At 42.8% G+C, this 17,418-nt stretch overlaps 1 protein-coding gene across 1 annotated transcript in view; it reads right to left on the bottom strand.

Moving 5' to 3' along the window:
• Positions 1-17,418, bottom strand: part of ANO3 (anoctamin 3) — a 295,226-nt gene that overhangs the window by 190,705 nt on the left and 87,103 nt on the right. The gene's annotated exons all lie outside the window — the stretch shown is intronic.

Genomic DNA, 17,418 nt, shown 5'->3' with positions numbered 1-17,418 from the left:
ACCACCTGTTAAACTATCAAGCAACATGTATACCAGCAGGTAACACCTTGCAAGTAATTTTTAATCATTTCTCTTGAGAAAGCCCCCCAAATAACAGCTTAATGTATCTATATTTTGCCTCACTGAAAATAAAACTTTTTAAGAATACCAGAACAAATTGAGAATGGAGTATCAGTTAGCTCTTTGTAAGAGAACTTACAGCTCTAATAAATTATAGGCGTACATCACCTGACACTGGGATATGTTCTCCGTTCCCCATTACTATGCAATTAGGTCATTAAGCAAACATTCAGCCCAATCTAGTGCCATCAAGTCTAATATATTAAAAATAAAATATTGAAATGAATGGGGACCCACTTGAAATTGACTCACGACCTACTAGTTTGAGAAACAGTGGATTAGGTCAATAAGTGTACATTCAACCCAATCTAGTGCCTTTGTTGCGTAAAGAGACACTCCCTGCCAGACAAAGGCTACTGGAGAGAGATTGCCTCTTCTTTGCATTAAGAGCCTCTTTGTTGTGTAAACAGACACTCTGCCACAGGCTATGGGAGACCTGATTGCCTCATTAAGGGCTTCTTTTTTGTACTTTGACCACCTTCTATTAAGTACTCACATCATTAAACAATGAATGCCTGTATCCCTCCTTTTAGTTAACATATAGAATCACACTAAAGAACAACCTAATGAAAAATGAATGTGTTTCATACATAGATCTCTTCTCAATTGAAGAGCTGTCTTCCCCTTCCCCTTTTATTTTCCTGACAGGTGGTGGAAATTTACAGAAATCGCTTTCTATTTTCTGCACAATTTGGGGCAACCTTTCCAGAAGTGTGGGAAGGTTTGCAAATGTTTAATGATTGCACCTATTTTCCTTCGGAATGTGTAATTGACTTGTGCAACATGAAAAACTGCCCTTACCCAGACACCCATGAGACTTGGGGAGAGCAGAAAAATATTCACTTGGATGCAAAGCGTGTGTTTGTCATTCTCATCAGTAGAGGCCAAGCATTTTGGTAGAAACACACTTGCAGACCGTGTCAGGAGGAAGACTGTAACAACAACACTCTCCATTATTCAGTCCAAGCATTAACTACTTTTATCAATCATGTATACATATTTTTCTTCAGTTTCAACTGGCAACTTTTCAAAGCCTTATTTAAGGAAACAAAAGCCATAAGCAAATTAATCTAAAATTGCACATCAAATAGGATGTAACAAAAAATTTTGTCCAGACAAAAAGTGACTGATCAAGAACTACATAATGAGTTTTAGACAGAAAGCAAACTGCCAGAAAATGGCTGAACAATGTTCTGGAATTTGGAAGCATTATAAATATCCATGGTCTTTTGATGCCAGCCATAATGGCTTAAAAACATGACTATAGAGAGACCCAATGTGGTGCAGCGATAGGGTGTTGGGTGGACTAGGGCCAGGGAGAATGGGATTCAAATCTTCACTCAGCCATGAAGTCCACTGAGTGATCAGGGCCCAACCTCTGCTAAAGGGGAAAAGGCACCTTTCAAAGTGATGTCCTCTTCTATTTAGTAGGAGGAGAGTAATTGTCCCTCTTCACCCCAGCATGGTGATTTTTCCAATAGCTGTTGCTGGTGTCTCTTTTGTATTTTTTTTTTTAATGTGAGCCCTTTGGGCAGTGGTACTCAAACCTTTCCAGCCAGTGGCTCCCTTGACCCCCGTGGCTTTTGGCCTTGATTCCCCATCATGTTCCTGAGGGCTGGAAGTGACATCATTAAAGAGGAAGTGGTCAGAAATATTAACTATATTAAATATAGAGGCAAAGAAGGAAGGCCCATAGCCAGGGAGACAGACCAGGGACAGACTGCACTTGCTCCCAGTGTGGAAGGGATTGTCACCCCCGAATCGGCCTTTTCAGCCACAATAGACGCTGTTCCAGAATCACCTTTCAGAGCGCGATACCATAGTCTTTTGAGACTGAAGGTTGCCAACTAGCTAATATTTATTATAATATAATATTAAATATTAAATATATATTAACTATATGAATATTAATTATATTAATCATATCATTAATTAAATGCAGAACTTCAAAATATATTATTAATACACATGCTTTATAAATGATCAGCTCCTGGCCACTGTTGGAGACAGGATGCTGGAGTAGGTAGATTTTGTCTGGTCCAGGAGGACTCATTTTTTTAAACTTTGTAAGCATACCAATAGAATTGTTTTATCAAATGAACTTTGTGAACAACCAGTCTGACCAACATTACACACACACACCCCTGTGGACCCCAATCCAACTAGTCATTTCTCCCATTCTCCTTGGATAGGATTGAACCCTTTATTAATTTAATGAAATTAAATTTTTCCAGCAGCTGGTGGGGAAAACAAAAATAGACCATGAAAATATATCAGATAAGGGTTTGGTTAGGAAGCTGATTTGTCTCCTATACTAGGAGATGCACAGCTCAAGCCTATGCATGTCTACTAAGAAGTAAGTCCCATTAGAGTCAATGGGGCTTACTCCCAGGAAAGTGTGGATAGGATTGGGCTGGCAATCACTTCATCAATGGCTGATAGGTATTCCCTTCAAATAGCAAGATTCATCACTTTAAAAATACAGCCTTTCCTCTTCAGTCAAACAAAAATATTAATAAATCACTTTAAAAACAGTGTCCTTTTTCTGCTCCTGGCCAAGTAAAGTGTGTGCTTCTCTCCCCCCCCCCCCCCTTTGCCAACTGCATGGAAACAACTTTAAGAGCCCTGGTGACTGGTAAAATAGAAAGCGTTTTATTTGGGGAGGGGTAGGAAAGCGGGAAGGCTTGGAGATCGAAAGGGGGGAGTGGAAGAGGGAGGGGGTTGAAAAGAGAGATTTCACTTTGATGAGAAGCGGTCCCAGGCTGGGAACTAGGAACCAACCAGACACGGATCAGCGAGGGTTAAGGACTGCAAGCCGAGCATGCTTGGTACTTGCCAGATGGGGGTTGGAGTTGGAGCGAACACAGAAGGCGGCAGCCTTGGAGTGGAGGGAGAAGAGGGCGGGGCGGCAGCAGCCACTCTCGCAGCTGAGCAACTCCCGTTTCTTCTGCTTTGAAAAAAAGCGCAGACGGGCAGAAGATGGGCTCGTATTCTGCCCAGGGATGTGTCTATATTGCTGCGAGAGGACATCCCGCACCTCCTCTTTGAGTTCCTGGCATCTCCCTAAAGAGCCGCGTCGCACAGTTTGAATAACACTGCCTTTGGGGACAAGGGAACCATTTATTGATTTATTTTACTATGTAAATTGCTTTACATACTACTCCTGTTGAAAAGCGGTATGTTATTCTTAACAACAACAATACATGAGATCAATTGAGGTCATCTCAGGCAGTGAATAGATGGGGACATCCTAAAGCAGTGCCAGGGTCTCCAGAGCCTTCAGCCTGTGGCTGGTTTGGGGGCCTGTGTGCATTGCCACCCCATCTCCATTCACTCACCCAACCTAACAGTAGGGCAAATAAGGGACTTCTCATTTGCCCACCAGCCAGCACTTTCACCATGTTGCTGCTGCCACCCCCTACTTACCCGGGCTAGGGCTGGGACAAAAGCAGGTAGGGTGGTGCTGTTGCCACCTTGCCAGCCTGACTGCATTGACCTCTGGGGGAGGGAGGGGGCAGGAGGAAGTGGTTGAGCATTATTGCACAGGGGATTCCCATTACAAAAGCATTCATGGGTCATCAGTTTAACAGATGACTTCCAATCCCTTTCTAGTGAATCCAGATCTCCTATGGTCTACACAGACATGAACTGTCCTAACCATGGCATCTTTCTTATCAACAGCAGGTGTGTTTTTCATACAGAAGGTCTCCAGTTTGATGCTGGGCTCTATGTACTTTGGAGATACGTTGCAATATTTCGACAGTCTACTGTACCCTATACTCCTTCCACCGTATCTTATCACAGTCTGTTAGATCTGCTTAGAAACAAAGTGAGGGATTGGACTCTTAATTTAGCATTTTGGTGAGCCACCCTCAAGTACCTGTACACACAGTGACTGGTTTTCATTCAACTTTCAGAAAAGTGGCCTATAATGAAATCATATTGCAGTGGCTATCTCTGTGTTGCTCTAGTCTTGTTGAAGACTTAAACGAAATGTGGAATGAAATGAACTTAAATGTTGAATTTAAAGGATGAACTTAAAGGAAATCAAACCAGTGCACATGGCTGTGTAAATTGGTTGTTAACAACCACTGCCTTGCTTCTTCTTGTTCCATGTGATTTTAATTCTTAATATTAAGAGGCTACTGTATTAAAAAGATGCACTTTGAATGTCTACCACACAGCATGTTTAAACAGATGGATCTTAATGTTCGGTTACTATTATCTCACACAGTTCATTAATGCATCTAAGAACAGAAAATAGTGGTAGGGTATTGATAAAGAGTGACTTGTTTTGTCAAACAGAAAAGACTGAGGGGGAATATAAAAATGTTTTCCAAGTAGAAACCTACTGCAGTTAAAACAATTTACAGTACAGTCTTGCTTACTTACTCAGAAGTCACATTGTAGTCAGGATATTTAGGATTGCAGCCTTAGGCCCCCAATTCTGTTCACTGGCAGCCACACCAATGGAGCCATGCCAGAAAGACATGTGTTGTATCCAGTGGTGTGTGTGTGTGGGGGGGGGGGGCATCCGAGATCAAATGGGACATAAGTAAAAAACATTATACTTACCTCCTGGTAAGCCTCCAAAAGCCACTTCCAGTTTTTAGAGGCAAACCAGAAGTTGTCTCCAAAAACTGGAAGTGGCTTTAGAAGGCTTCTGTCCGCCATTCGGAGGCAGTAGAGTGGGCCACCTATGGGTCTCCTCAAACATGCACCAACACTTTTCCAGAGAGCAAAGGGGTGAGGCAGCATTATAAAGGAGGGGATAGGATCCATCATGTGCCATTGCCATCAGATCCACCCTCTCCCACCTCCTCTCTACCCCCAACTCCTCCCCCATCCTGCGTGCCCTTGCCCAGTTTCTCTCCTAGTCAGGTGCAGATGTGTGGTAAATTGAATGTCTATAACCAGTTTCTGTATCTTCCTCTCAAGTACTAAGAATAATTTGGCCACATATCAGATGCAAGTGTGCTGTAAAGTATATGGTAAAAGACACTATCCTTAATATAAAGTATCTTCCAATGTAAAGTACCTGTTTAAAGGTAAAATACTCTCTTTAATATTGTTGTCTATAGGAGTTACTGCTTATATAGACAACATATTTTGTTGTCTATACTTTTTTGTACAACATATACAACATATTTTTGTTGTCTATTATATACGGCTAATATTGTTGTCTATATGAGTTATTGCATACCGAGTCGTGTGTGCTACGTATTCCATTTGTGAGTCAAGTATGTTCAAAGTTTTCCCCCCAAAGTTTAGATTTCAGTGAAACAGAAGGACATCAAGTCTCTCAAGAAATAATGTCTGTTGAAGCCAGCAATGTAAAGTTTGATTTCCACCCCCATACCAGGCGTGAAGCTTAATGGATCTGAAGCATACAGAACACATCTGTGAGCGGCAGTTAGCCAAGCCACTGAGATTATCACAGATTTTGTATAAAATAGAATTTAGGTCACATGGGCATTATTTTTTTTAAGCTTTTTGCTAGCAGCTTGGCAGTATTCGCGTATCGTCATGTATGAAAAGTTCAGCAATGCACCACAAGCAATGAGGATAATTTGTCAAAAATTAAGCCTGACAGTTCTACCCAGTTGATTTACTTAGTAGTGTCATTAGGGTTTGTGTCACCTGGTGTGGGAGGCTAGCATGTCACCCCTATGATGGATCTTCTCCCATGCAGTTGGTGGGGCAACATTCCAGGCAGTGGATGTGGTGATGTACCATTGCCCCACCCCCACTGGTTTTTTGGCAATTTTTTAAACAGTTACAGAAAATTAGCATCATAGTATTTAGGCTCACACTAGATTGGAAAGTGTCCTGTTTGTACCAAAACATACTTCTGCAGCAGCTGTAGCCCCACAGCTGTGTCCCTGAGCTCCTAGACACTCCTTCATGGCAAGCTGATCTATATGGCAAAGAGCTGCTGTAGCACACCAGTTTCCTCCCAGATTTGACACTGTGTTAAGGAGCATCATATATGTATTCCTGGCCCAGCACATATGGCTTTCAGTAGCAGCAAAAGCTGCACACCCTGTATCCCACACGGGCAGCAAGTCCAGGTGAGATAGCAAAATATAAGATCCCAGGAAATTTCTAGGCCCCCTTCTTTGGCTTCTGGGCCCCCTTTTGACTCTGGGCCTGGGAACATATTACTTCCTTTACCCCCTCACGTGGACCCTGATGGCAGACTCAGCTTTCAATGCTCTTAGAAATAGTATCAGGCCTATAATTGCAAGAAGGGAAAGAAAGCAAAGTTGTTCTACACCAGGGGTGCCCAAACACCGGCCCTGGGGCCACTTGTGGCCCTCGAGGACTCCCAATGTGGCCCTCAGGGAGACCCCAGCCTCCAATGAACCTCTGGCCCACCGGAAACTTGCTGGAGCCCGCACTGGCCCGACGCAACCGCTCTCAGCGTGAGGGCAACTGTTTGACCTCTTGCATTAGCTGTGGGATGAGGACTCCCTCCACTGCTTGCTGTTTCACGTCTGTGATGCAGCAGCGGCAGCAAAGGAAAGGCCAGCCTTGCTTTGTGCAAGGTCTTTTATAGGCCTTGAGCTATTGCAAGACCTTCATTCATTCAGATAAGTTCCACCTCTAGTATATTAATTTAGGTAAACTTATGTACATTTATTCAAATTTTAAATGTAAATTAATTCTTCCCCCCCCCCCGGCCCCTGACACAGTGTCAGAGAGATGATGTGGCCCTCCTGCCAAAAACTTTGGACACCCCTGTTCTACACAGAAAAATGTTAGGGGAGGGGGTGCCATTGCTGTTAAGCACAATAAGAATGACAAGAACCAATGAGTCTTGGGAAATCTTTTAACACGTTAATATGTACAGTCTGTATACAACATACAAAGGATTATTGATATTTTGCATGAACAATTATTCACAAATCATATTCAATGCGCTTAAAGCAGTACATGCAATCTGCACTCAATCTTTTTGAGGGCTCTAGTCCCTATGTTGACTTTTCAATGAAACTTGCATAAAAAGACACAATTGTGCACAAAAAGACATAATGGTGTGTATATACCTGTATGTTTGTATCATAAAAATAACATCTGTATAGTACTTTCTGAGTGAGGAAAAAGTGTTTCACATACATTCCCTTGATACAATTCTTACAACATCCCTGTAAGGTATTATTTTCCACAAGGTGCAGGTGGGAGAGTCGATTGCCTAAGGCCACCTAATGAATTCATGGCCCAGGCAAGTTTCAAACCAAGGAAGTCCTGAGTCACAGTTCAGTCACTCAGCCACTATGTTACCACAGCTCCTGCATATACACAACATAATGTGTGAATAACTCGACAAAGTGTTGGTTTTAGAGTCCTCTTCTTGACTCACTACAACTCACTGCATACCATAAGGGAGTCAATGCCACACAGGGCCCAGTCCCCATGTGTAAAATTAAAGTAGAAACTCACAATATTTTTGTGAAGACAATTAAGATGTGACTTAGGAAACATTTTACACATAAGAAAGTCCAGGAGATATTAATAATATGCAAGTGTACAACTGTAAGATATCGCCAACAAAAATACAAGTAATTGTCATTTTGAAGCCACAGCAGCAAATGCAAGTATTAACAGAATCACAAGAGTGGGAGGTACCACAAGATCATCCAAACCAACCCCCTTTTTCTATGACAAGCTACTTTCTACATCAGTCTTTTCCTTCCACAACAAGAACCAGAACAGTTTCCAAAAAGGAAACAAACAATAGCCTAGTAGTTCAACCAACAAAACATGGGTAAACTTTGGTGGGTTAGCTACTAGAAATGTTTCTACAGTCAAACAGAGATTCTATACCAGCATGCTTTTACAGCAGGAAAACAGTCTACCAGCCACTAACAATTTTCAGCAATTGAAAGGCAAATTCCATTGCATGACCCAGAAATACATGGACAGCAGAATTCTGGAAGAAAAAAAAAGAATGACTGCAATATCAGCCTCTTTTTAAACGTGCAGTGCAATCAGCTCCGTAATTGTATAAGAATGATTGTCCAGTGACAAACAGATCTCTGAATGATTTTCAGAACTGAGATCTTCTTGTACTGCCCAGCAAAAGTATTTTTTTATGCAACAAAAGGAGGATTTCTTCTTCTTCCTCAAAGAGCCATTTCAAGGACTAAAGTAAACAAGCCTTTTAACTTGCTGCAAGAGTTTAAAAAGCGTCTGCAGTGCACAGTGCTCCAAATATTCTCAGCAGCCGCTACACTGGAGCGAAAGAATACTGCAAGGGCATGCAGACCGAATGATTTAACACTCGTTGCTCGAAAGACAAAAGACTCCTACTGACCTTTCTGCTGTCTAAATGACTGAATCGAGCCTGAGTGGTGGACCATCTTCATGTATGAGAGCTTGACTGTGGCAATTGACTGAGCTGGAGGGAATCAAGGTGTTGCAAAATGAGAAACAGACCAGCTTGCTGCTCCATAGCAGATTTGGAACAGCTATGTAACCCAGCACCTGCTTCAGTGAGCGCTCAGCTTGGAAGACTCTACTCTCCTCTGTTGTCATAGAAACCGGAAAGGCTGGTCCAGCATCACATTCCCCTTAGTGGATGCTTTACGTATAATTTGCTCCATCCATCTAGTGGGGATATGCAGCAATATATTGTTTTGAGAACCTTCTATTGCTAGAAGCAGGTTTTTGTTTCCCTCTGAAGAAAGGAAACTCAAGCACATTTTCCTTTTTTGATGATCATTGTATCAGCAAACTAACATCAGCCAACAGTGGAAGATGCCCTTGAGCAACAAACATGGGCAGAAGTTTAGACAGGCTTTGACAAAAGAGTTTTGGAAGCTGCCAGTGTAAATGTTATGTTAGATTATTTTATCTTCCTACCTCTCAATGCTCTCTTGCTTTTAGTCTCTATAGGTAAATTCACACATGATGTTTTTCCTATTCTGATATAATCTCCAGACACACACACACACACACACACACAAAATACACTCACACACATGAGAGTCTGTATGTGTGAAGTTAAAGTGTGATAAGCTTAGTTCGTTGCAAGTTATGAAGTTGACATGATATTTTGTTCTTTGCATGGACATTATCACTAGCTGAGAAAAATACTGACAGCAAAGCAAACTTCCCCCTCCAAAGCTAGCCAACTTGGGGTCCAATCCTATCCAGTTTTCCAGTGCCGGTGCAGCTGTGCCAATGGGGCATGCACTGCATCCTGTGGTGGGGAGGCAGTCACAGAAACCTCCACAAAGCACGGGAACATTTGTTCCCTTACCTCGGGGCTGCACTGCTGTTGCACCAGTGCTGGAAAGTTGGATAGGATTGGACCCTTGAAGAGTACAGAATTTATTCCTCCATTAATTATTAGCAAAAATGGCCATGTGTACATTACCATTTGATATAACTAATACTATTCCTTTGATCTCAGGATAATACAATATTTTACTTAGGACCTTTTGCTTTCGGTCCTGTTTGACTTTCTCTCTTTGGACATGCATTTTTTCCATGTTTTAGAAAATAAATCATATATTTGAACAGGGGATGAGCTAAAATGTTTGGAAGCAAGTTCTAGTATGCTAGGTTCACCTCTAAAATCATTCAGGGACAAAATAGTTCAAGAAATAACTTTGCCCATACTTGCAGGACTTTACTAAGGGGCCAATTCTACCAAATTTTTCAGTGCCAGCATAGCTGTGCCAATGGGGCATACGCTGCATCCTGTGGTTGGGAGGTAGTCACAGAGGCTGCATTACAGCTACAATTGTGCTGGAAAGTTGGGTAGGATTGGACCCTAAGGTTACAATCCTATCCACACTTTCCTGAGAGTAAGCCCTACTGAATGCAGTGGGACTTATTTCTAAGTAGACATACATAGGGTTCCATTGTAAGACTTCTTTTCTGGTATACCCCAATCCAGAATCAGTTTTGTTAATTTTCAGAATTCCTGCCCTTATGCTGAGCATGTCCTAATGGCCCTGTCAACACGCGCGCGCACACACACACACACACACACACACACACACACACACACACACACACAAATTTGTTAGAACACCCCTATAAGTTTTGAGTGTGTCCTCCATTCTGACCAGATGAACTTCCATTCTTCAAGACCAGTCAAGGTTCTATGATTTTAAATTGTCTTTATAAGTGAGACTGAATGAAAAGGCAAAGGACAGAACCCATCTTGTACCAGGGGTGCATGAAAGCACCAATTGTAAGAAGTGGAAGGTCAAAGAAAAATGTTTGAATTTTCTCTGTGGAAAGGGAAGAGATGAAACTATTTTTCTGCATGTTTTTAAGAGTGTTAGGGTCACCCCACTTTATGCACAGAAGTGCAAAAATAACTGTTTTTAGGGAAACTGAGGCACTGGACTTGTTTGCAGGGATCCCCCCCCCCCCCCCAAACAAGTAAAAATGAAACCCAGGCATACTTTTTAATGGTAAGGGATAGACTTAGGAATCCACTCTGTCTGAAGCTCTTCTGTAGCAGGTAAACACCAGTAATCAGCTGTGGAACAAACTGGTGTATAAATGCAGGAACAGGAGTCAAAATTTGCAGATTGAGAAATAATTTGCTCAGTTAGCTGACCTGCTGCAACAGGCAGCTCAATGTAAAATATTAGGTGTTTTCCCATTAAGCTTTGTACAGGGCACTCACAAATCAAGGAGGCCTCCCCTGAGGCTACGTTCTGCAAGATCTAGAGGAGTTAGGGTTGCATGCTTAGTAAAAAAAAATGGTTTTGGGGGGATATTCTTGTGTGAGGTCAGCTTCTGAGTATGATTTACATTAAGACCTATGTGTCAGCACACTGGGTAGTAGTTAGTAGTTGGCAACCTTCAGTCTCGAAAGACTATGGTGCTGCAAAAAAGCTGCATCTTAATGGCCACAGATGCATCTTTGCACCTATTTGGTTTCAGGAAGATAGAAATTTTTGGATTTCTTCAAAAGGCATTCCCCTCTTTTTGGAGGTTCATTGAGCTTGGTGCACAAACACACCTTTGACAATGATGCAGTAATGCAAAATGTCACAGGAGGGATAGCTAATTTGTGGTTGAATAATGCCTCAAAATTGGATGGAAAGGCGTCCCACAAGTTGACGACATCTGATGTTAATTGAGATTGGTTACTGAAAAAAGCAACTGCAACATCCTACTATTATAGTGCCTTAGTACCTCCATGTCTTTATTGACATATATGCACATACACATGCACAAGAAGGTAAGGTAGAAAGAGCTAAGATGAAAGCATTCTTAAATCACAACAATATCAAACAAAAGCAGACATCTGCTGATATAGCACTACAGCAGGGGAATTTACATGACAACTCACAGCGTAATCCTAACTTGCAGTGATACAGAACAGGCTTGAGGGCGCTTTGGGGTAAGGGGATATTTTTCCTCTTGTCCTGATTAACGCCCAGCTTGCTCAATGGGGCTACTCAGATCTGTGCCACCTAGTTCAAATCTGAGAAGCCTGGTATAATGCTGGGCCAACTGGGAGGAGGGTTAGGATACAGCATGCACTGCTGGAGCCGATTCTGCCCCCCCGGGCCCAATCCTTCCCCATTCCACCTTCCCCTGTTCCTCGCTCCCCTGCCCAAAACACCCCCTTCCTCTGACTACCCTCCTGCTACTCTCTCTCCCCCCCCCCAGTGCACACTTTCCTGTCCCAACCAGTGCAGGGTCTAGATCTGGCTCAGCCAAGCCAGTACAGCCCTCCATGCCAGCCCGGCTGGCTCTCACATAAGTGCAAACATGCCTTATGGCATATTTGTGACACTCGGAGCCAGCTCAGGGAGGGCTGTGCCAGTTGAAATCAAGGTAGGATTGAGCTGACGCTTAGCTAAAAGGCAAGAGGAATATGTGATGAGAAAGCTATTGGCACAATCCAGTTATGCCTCTGTGCTGGTAGAGTGCGTGGTTTTTCCATGCATGCCAGAGCAGATAGACTTAGGATTAGGCTGACTGTGTAGTGTTTTGCTACTGACAGGAGCGTGTATGTTTATAAGTAAAGACTACAAAAAAATAATCTTAAAGCCCAATCCAACTGGGCGCTAACACAGGTGGAACAAACAGAACGAGAAAAAGAGCCTTAGACAGGGCACTAAGCCATGCACTGCTGGTGCACCGGCAGAGAGGCCCCAGTGGCCTTGTGCATTGTGATGGACCATCCTGCCAAACCAGGTAGGTTGGTGGGGGAGGTGGGACAGGGTGGACAAAGGTGTGATGAGGGTGGAACAGGGGCAGAGGAGGGTGGAACAGCAGCAGGAGCAATGGCCACCAAATCCAAGCCCCCTTCCCAAACCCGATCCTACTGCTCGGTCCATGCAGGCATGTGCCGGCAATTTTGCTAGTAGAGATTCGAGTAGATCAAGTAGAGGCTTACCCCAGCTAAAGAAACAAATGTTCTTTCACCCAGAGGAGACCTCCAGGACTTTGCCTCCTCGCCTTGCAGGATGCAATGCGAGTTATTTTGATGTACCTGCATCAGCGGAGAGCATTGGACTGCACTGTTGATTGTTGTAGTTGATCCAGAATGTAGAAGAATTGGAACATAAGGCAGAGTGGACTGCAAGAATGAGAGGGGGCAAGTCATCTGCCTTATGAAAAGGAAAGTATATATTAGGTATATATAAAGTATGTAAAATTTAAAGAAATGTGTCTCAATGACCATACACATGTTGCTATTCCTTGCATTAGGAGGTTCTTCTGCAAAAATAAGAACATAGGGGAGAAGACTTATAGGCCAGGCAAAAAAATTGAAGTAGCTGATTAGAAAATGAGGAACTTACTATTGTGCTGGAGCACAGTTTTAATGCTTTTTCAACTACTTTCACACCATCAAGACACCATCCATCACAGACTAAAAAGTATACTTTTCTTCACCTACCAAAGAAAGCCTGTATATTATTTCTACACTAGATAAATGGGAAGAGGATAACTGGTATTAAACAATGTTACTCTTCCCAGCAAGATATTTACAACTTCACCACTTATTTGTTTTGAATGAGCAGAGACTTCTGTGAATTGTGTTGCTCTCTTAGCTGGCAATTGACATGTGCATTGATATTTTAAATATTGTATTGGTCTTGAACATCTTTCTTTTCCTTCTTCTTCTCCAGAAACAACTACAGTTTAGTGGGCAGGAAGATGGTTGGCAACTGCCAGATGGTGTACCTTATGTATTCCAAAGAAAGGCAAATACAACTATCCAGTGTAGTTTGATCTGACATGGAACACCCCATGAAACTAATCTGGTTTGACAGTCATCTTAACTTAGCTAGTGCCTGTTGGAAAGATGAGCCTCATTATGTGCTTTTCAGGGCCTCATAATTCAGCCCAGGGGCTTATACTTCCATTTTTATTTCTTTGCTACAGTAATGGGAGAACACAGGAAGTGTGCTGGGTAAAAATAGATACTTATCTATTAGTTCAAAATGCAAACCATGTAAGCGGCACCAACAGCTCTAGTTAAATATTTCCTATTAGTAGTTATGTCAACTAGCAAGGACCAGTTTACTTTAGACTGGACTATGAGGATCCAGTGCTGAAACAGTTCAGCAATACTTCCAATAAAAATGGGGAAATGTTTCTTAAAAGCAAGTACTATGTAAAATTGCACTACAGGTGGTGTTACTGACAAGACAGGCAACTGGTGCTGATTGGCCAGAATACATTTCTTTCATTGGTTACAGTAGCTGTCAAATCAACCCAAAAGTGCTACAAGAAAGTGGTGCTAAGAGAAGTGTATTTTCAGACATTGTACTGTACTTCTTATCCTATTGGTTTGAACCTCTCCCCAGTCTACAACGGAAGGCACAGAAGAGGCTTTCCATGATAGCAAGTTGCACCTCACATATGACATGAAGTGAAGCTTATACTATACACAACAGGCCAGTGGCGTTGCTAGGGTTTGCATAACCTGAAGCGGGAGGCCACCCCCACGATCAACCTCCTCCCATGCAGTGAGCAGGGCAGTGACCAAAGGTCCTGGGCAGTGAGTGTGGTGAAGCTCCATCACCCAACCCCCTGCTGGTTTTTTTGCTATAACTTTTGATAGAACAGAGATATTTCAATGGGGTTTGTTCCATTGCATTCTGCATGGACATAAATTTTGAATTATATATGTGATGATGATATTAAAAAATACCAAGGTTTTAAAAATTTTGGCCAGTAGCGCAGGTCACATGGTGTAGCCTGCACCCCCTGGACCCCCATAGCAACACCACTGCAACAGGTTGACAAAGAATAGAGGACAGTCAAATTGACTCATGTGGAACATGCAACATTTGGAAGTAATCCACTCACCAAATGGAAATGAGCAAAGTTAATTAAAAAATCATTTGATTTTAAGTGCTGGGGGAAAAAATGGAGTGAAAATACAAGTACACTGAATACAATGAGTTTGGGCAGGTACCTCATCAGGCTTTACACTAAAGAAATAGGGAAGGGATTTTAGGTTATCAGTCATGCCATGATGACCTGATACAGTGGATGGAGATAGCTTCAGATTTTGCTAAATAGTTTCCAGAAATGCTTTTACTTTGCGCTTCACAACACAGTTCACAAAACATAAGAATAGGAAGAGAATGGGAATACAGGTTGAGCCTCATTATTTGCGTGGGTTCCATTCCAAGCACTCACATAGATGGCAAAAAACACACTATAGCAAATCAATTTAAAAAACAAAGTTTCTTTGCTCTGGTGATTTAAAAGCAGCCTTGCTGACCTTTGTGATGTAAGATAAGTAATTAAGAAGACAATCCATCAATCAGTCGTCCTCCAAGTGCTTAGAAAGGTGCTTCACTCAGTCCCTCCCTTCACCAATGCAAAATGATCACCATTCTTTCACGTGCTCAGGGGGAAGGGAAGGGTCCTCTGGAGAGAGAAGGATTGATGGATTGTCAGCCAGCTGCTCCCCCTCTCATTAAGGAGGCTATTGTTAAAGGACTGTTCAGTTTTTTAAACTGATTTTAAAGGGATGCATTTTCCCCTTCTCCAGGGATCAGCACATTCCTTCTCATTTGCAGTGGCCATTCATGTTGAGTCAAATCCGTGTATAAAAAATCCATGTATAACAAAGCTGGACCTGTATTATGATTTGCAGCACAGAACTGATCTAACATAGTGAGCTACATTAATACCTGTACTGCTATTACAGTATTACTACATCTATTTATTTACTGTATTTCTAATCCTGACTTTCTCCCCAAAGGACCCAAGGCGGCTTACAACAACCAGAAATACAAAAAAATAAAATCACAATTAAAAACACAAATTAAAACATTAAAACCCATCACAAAAAATAGCATATCAAAAACAGCAATCAGACATAATAAGGTAAAAAGAGCAATAGCAATTTTATGAAAGCCCCAAGCCTGTAAAAAACCATATGTTGAAAAGATGTGAAAGAGATGTTTAAAAGGCCGAGAACTCAGAAAGCTTGTCTAAAAAGAAATGTCTTCAGGTTTTGCCAGAAAGTTTCCAGGGAGGGAGAAGTTTGTAAGTCAAGTTCCATAAAGAGAGTTCTATAATATTGGTGCCACTACTGAGAAGACCCTATTTCTTGCCGCCACACCACACAACTCCCTGGGTAGCAGCACTTGTAAGGGGGCCTTCTCCAATGACCTAAGGGGACAAGCTGGATTGTATGGGAGTAGGAGTTTTCTCAGATACCCTGGCCCTGAGCTGTATGGGGCTTTAAAGGTCAAAACCAGCACCTTGAATTGGGCCCGGAAACAAATGGGCAGCCAGTGCAGCCCACATACAGTACTACAATATACAAATATACAGTACTACTTATATACTACTTGTAGTACAATAAGTACTACTTTGTAGTATATATAGTACTACAAATATACTGTTGCAATACAAGGACATCTGCAAGAGGGATCTGAAGGCCTTAGGAGTGGACCTCAACAGGTGGGAAACCCTGGCCTCTAAGCGGCCTGCTTGGAGGCAGGCTGTGCAGCATGGCCTCTTCCAGTTTGAAGAGACACTTGGCCAACAGACAGAGGCAAAGAAGGAAAGCCCATAGCCAGGGAGACAGACCACGGACAGACTGCACTTGCTCCCAGTGTGGAAGTGATTGTGACTCCCGAATTGGCCTTTTCAGCCACACTAGACGCTGTTCCAGAACCACCATTCAGAGCGTGATACCATAGTCTTTAGAGACAGAAGGTTGCCAACTACTACTAGTAATACCAGTACTACAATATACAAAGCTACCTTCTACTGGTCCATTCCAAATCAGTATTGTTTAGCTTGATGACTAGCAGCATTTCCAAGACCTTGTCCAAGTATCAGCCTTGTTACTTGAGATCCTTTTACCAGGTGATGACAGGGATTGAGACTGTAAGGTTCAACGTGAGTCAATAACACTTTCGAATCCAGTACAACTTCTAGTAAATATGCACCACTGCAATGCAAATTGGTGTCCTCCTGTATGCAGATAATGTACTTTGTTAATTTCCTTCTCTTAGGAACAAACCACACATTTTAAAAATGTTTTGTTTTCAAGTTAAATTGTAGCCATAGGAAACTAACAGCACAATCCTGAAAGCACTGTGTGCCGGAGCAAGCCCCTGTGCTGGCTTCTGATGTTGCGAAAGTGCTGTAAAGCATGTTTGCACCAACTCAGGAGTTGGCTGGGTCAGCACAGAGGCCCACACTGGCTCCCAGAGGCCAGATCCAGCCCTGGACAGGGTAAGTTCATGCCAGCCCGGGCAGGCTGGCACAGGGGGTGGAAGAGGGTGGCAGGAGGGTGGAACAGAAGTGAGGATGAGGGTGTTTGGGGGTGAGAGGACCAAGAAGTAGATTGGGCCCAGGAGGGAGGTGGGATTGGCAGCAGTGGAACAGGCCAAATCCTAACTTGCACTCCTGGGCACAGCAGCCTTAATATAGGCTGCTCGGATTTGTGCCAGCATAACTGCTGGTGCAGATCTGAGAAACCCCATAGGGGTGGCTGGGGCTTTACATGGCATAAGGAGAAATATACCCAGCCTCCTCCGAACCTGCACTGGGTACAGTGTAGGCCAAGCAGACTGGTTGCGCCATTGCAGGTTAGGATTGGGCTGTGAGTGACATTACACTGATCAAATCTACTCAGCTTTCTCTCAGCTCTTTCTGCCTGTCCCAGTGCAAGTTAGGATTGGGCTATAAATCAGAACTGGACCTCTCTGTCACAGATGCGGGTCCCTTTCTCACTACGCTGCAGTGTTGGTGAAAACCACACTCCTGAATTAGCTACTAGCTCAGTAAGGGAAGAATCAGTTGGCACTAACAGAAACTTGCTAACAGCAGGCT

This window comes from Tiliqua scincoides, chromosome 1 (genome assembly GCF_035046505.1).
Source record: "Tiliqua scincoides isolate rTilSci1 chromosome 1, rTilSci1.hap2, whole genome shotgun sequence".
NCBI classification, from domain to species: domain Eukaryota; kingdom Metazoa; phylum Chordata; class Lepidosauria; order Squamata; family Scincidae; genus Tiliqua; species Tiliqua scincoides.
Note: the sequence above shows the minus strand (reverse complement) of the source record. Positions and strands in the feature narration are given on the sequence as shown.